The sequence below is a fragment of the Poromitra crassiceps genome, assembly GCF_964638095.1.
Source record: "Poromitra crassiceps genome assembly, contig: HAP1_SCAFFOLD_2179, whole genome shotgun sequence".
Lineage (NCBI taxonomy): Eukaryota > Metazoa > Chordata > Actinopteri > Beryciformes > Melamphaidae > Poromitra > Poromitra crassiceps.
Window position 1 is genome coordinate 11,123 of NW_028150246.1, and position 3,385 is coordinate 14,507.

At 45.1% G+C, this 3,385-nt stretch overlaps 1 long non-coding RNA gene across 1 annotated transcript; it reads right to left on the reverse strand.

Annotated features, from left to right (window-relative positions):
* Positions 1–1,670: 1,670 nt before the first annotated feature.
* On the reverse strand, positions 1,671–3,328 carry LOC310772177. Its single transcript, XR_014552474.1, has 4 exons — positions 3,272–3,328; positions 3,067–3,158; positions 1,888–1,960; positions 1,671–1,792 (listed from the first exon to the last, which is right to left on the reverse strand). It is a non-coding gene; the product is annotated as an uncharacterized lncRNA (long non-coding RNA).
* Between the last annotated feature and the right edge of the window lie 57 nt (positions 3,329–3,385).

Sequence of the window (3,385 nt, forward strand, 5' to 3'; positions counted from 1 at the left end):
GAGAAGTAATTGTATCTGCGTACTGCAAAGAGTTACAAACCAGAATACATCTTCAATTTAATACGGGCAAACACAAAAACCCAACACGTTTCAACCGTTGGTCTTCGTCAGGCTTACAGCCAGAAAAAAATAATGGTGATATTAGTCTCACAAGCTCTCCATTTACATGGATTCATTGATTACATGTGTGGTTGAACAGAAATAGGTTTGTTCCGCCTGCTGACAGTGGAGGGCGCTCTTCAGGTTAGATGCAGCGGTGTTTCTTCAGACCAGATGACTGAGTGAACATTTTCTTACAGCAGTCACACCAGTAGCCCGTTCCAGTGTGAATGCGTTTGTGTGTTGTTAGGGCACCTGAGTCTCTGAAACTGCTCCCACATTGGTCACAGTGGTAGGGCTTCTGTCCAGTGTGAATGCGTTTGTGTCTTTTTAGGCTACCTAACTGACTGAAACTGCTTCCACATTGGTCACAGTGGTAGGGCTTATCTCCAGTGTGAATGTGTTTGTGGTTTTTTAGGCTACCTAACTGACTGAAACTGCTTCCACATTGGTCACATTTGTAGGGCTTCTCTCCAGTGTGAATGCGTTTGTGTGTTTTTAGGCTACCTAACTCACCGAACCTGCTTCCACATTGGTCACAGTGGTAGGGCTTATCTCCAGTGTGAATGCGTTTGTGTGTTTTTAGGCTACCTAACTCACTGAACCTGCTTCCACATTGGTCACAGTGGTAGGGCATATCTCCAGTGTGAATGCGTTTGTGTGTTTTTAGGCTAGCTAACACACTGAAACTGCTTCCACATTGGTCACAGTGGTAGGGCTTCTGTCCAGTGTGAATGCGTTTGTGTCTTTTTAGGCTACCTAACTCACTGAACCTGCTTCCACATTGGTCACAGTGGTAGGGCTTATCTCCAGTGTGAATGCGTTTGTGTGTTTTTAGGCTACCTAACTGACTGAAACTGCTTCCACATTGGTCACAGTGGTAGGGCTTATCTCCAGTGTGAATGCGTTTGTGTGTTGTTAGGGCACTTGAGTGTCTGAAACTGCTCCCACATTGGTCACAGTGGTAGGGCTTCTGTCCAGTGTGAATGCGTTTGTGTCTTTTTAGGTTCGCTAACACACTGAAACTGCGTCCACATTGGTCACAGTGGTAGGGCTTATCTCCAGTGTGAATGCGCTTGTGTGTTTCTAGGTTACCTAACCGACTGAAACTGCTCCCACACTGGTCACATTTGTAGGGCTTCTCTCCAGTGTGAATGCGTTTGTGTGTTTTTAGGCTACCTAACTCACCGAACCTGCTTCCACATTGGTCACAGTGGTAGGGCTTATCTCCAGTGTGAATGCGTTTGTGTGTTGTTAGGCTACCTAACTGACTGAAACTGCTTCCACATTGGTCACAGTGGTAGGGCTTCTGTCCAGTGTGAATGCGTTTGTGTCTTTTTAGGTTCGCTAACACACTGAAACTGCATCCACATTGGTCACATTTGTAGGGCTTCTCTCCAGTGTGAATGCGTTTGTGGTTTTTTAGATCACCCAACTGACTGAAGCTGCTTCCACATTGGTCACAGTGGTAGGGCTTATCTCCAGTGTGAATGCGTTTGTGTGTCTTTAGGTTACCTAACTGACTGAAACTGCTTCCACATTGGTCACAGTGGTAGGGCTTATCTCCAGTGTGAATGCGTTTGTGTGTTTTTAGGCTACCTAACTGACTGAAACTGCTTCCACATTGGTCACAGTGGTAGGGCTTCTCTCCAGTGTGAATGTGTTTGGGTCTCTTGTTGGTGTCTCTCTGTTTCTATAAAGACACAAAGAAAGAATTAGGGCAGGGGCACAGTGTGTGTGTGTGTGTGTGTTGCAACATCAGTGATACAACAGTGATATTTTTCTCACCTCTTCTGAAGAATTCATTTTGACAATGCTCCTCCCCTCCTACGCCAGATGTCTGTCCTCCCACCAAGCAGCTCTGTAGATACAGCAGGGGTTAAATTAAATCAGTCATATACAATTTCATTACAAATTGGAGTCTCAAACTCTAATTGAAATTGTACAAAATTGAATGGTATGTTGCTTAAAATGTATTGAGATAATCATCACAGGTTTGAAGGTAGGCCTATACAAATGAGAGAGAGAGAGAGAACACAAAGGGTCATAAACCAAGGCTCCAACGGCCGTGTTTTCTTAGTTGGACATGCGCACATCAAATAGAGAGAATTTGGTATCGCATGGAATGACGGAGGTCAAGAGTGAGCGCATGCGCGAGAGAGACATTTGATGTTCCTTTAATAAAGCATCACCATTACTTAAAATACAAAGTTAAAACTCACACGTGGCTGCAATGACCGGCCCACACAAGCACAACGCCCCCCACCCGCCTCACACACACACACCCCACAGGAAACCACAGCAGAGCAACAAAAGTCAAACAGCAGAGAACAAAGACAACCCGCACATCTCTGCTATGATAAAATCCCCCCATGGCGCGCGAGAGGAAAATAGCGGGAGAGCGAGGCAGAGTGGGAGAGAGAGAGAGAGGGAGAGAGAGAGAGAGGTTGTGCGTGCAGACGTTACCAACCAGATTCGTCTATTGCCTTATCAACTCGTATTCATCACTAGGCTACTCAATAAACAAAGGAACCCATATCGTCCTCAATGATTCTAGAAGATAATTCCATATGATCGGTAGGCGGCGGGCTTATGCACTATATCTCAGCCTTACTTGGAGTCTTTGCGTTTCCAAAGTTGTCCTTGCTTGTGTGCGCAGTAGTTGTAGACTGGATCGGAGCACAAAGACACGTTGATCAGAGGCCTAGTCCTCCTGGGCTCCTGGGCAGTAGACACAGATGTCTACTGTGAGCCGCCATAGTGTTTACATGCTAAGCCAATCAGCGTGCCTCTAGTCCTGCTTGTGTCTTGAGTACCGGTAGCGTCTAGCAGTTCGATATCACATGCCAATGTATCTCCACGCAACTCTTGATATTAAAACTAGCAATCCAGTTCACAGTGTGATCCTTGACTCACACACCACACATAAAGAAGACTTTACACTTAAAATACAAAGTTAAAACTCACACGTGGCTGCAATGACTGACCGGCCGCCCACACTGAAGAAAGACTCCTCAATGTCTGCTAGCAATTTTATTACCGACAAAGATGAGAACACCCTGCGGGTAAAATAACAACATATGAACGAGTGCATGACATAAAACTATAACATGAGTGAATACTGTTAACATAAATCTTGTAACATAAAGCATATAAATATTAGCAGACTTACATCAAACAAGCAATCACATGCTGAAGAGAGAGGAGAGACAACGTGCACACTCTCACAAGAACGGATGGAAAAGAACGTGGCAACAACAACAACTCACTCTAACCTAGACTGTTC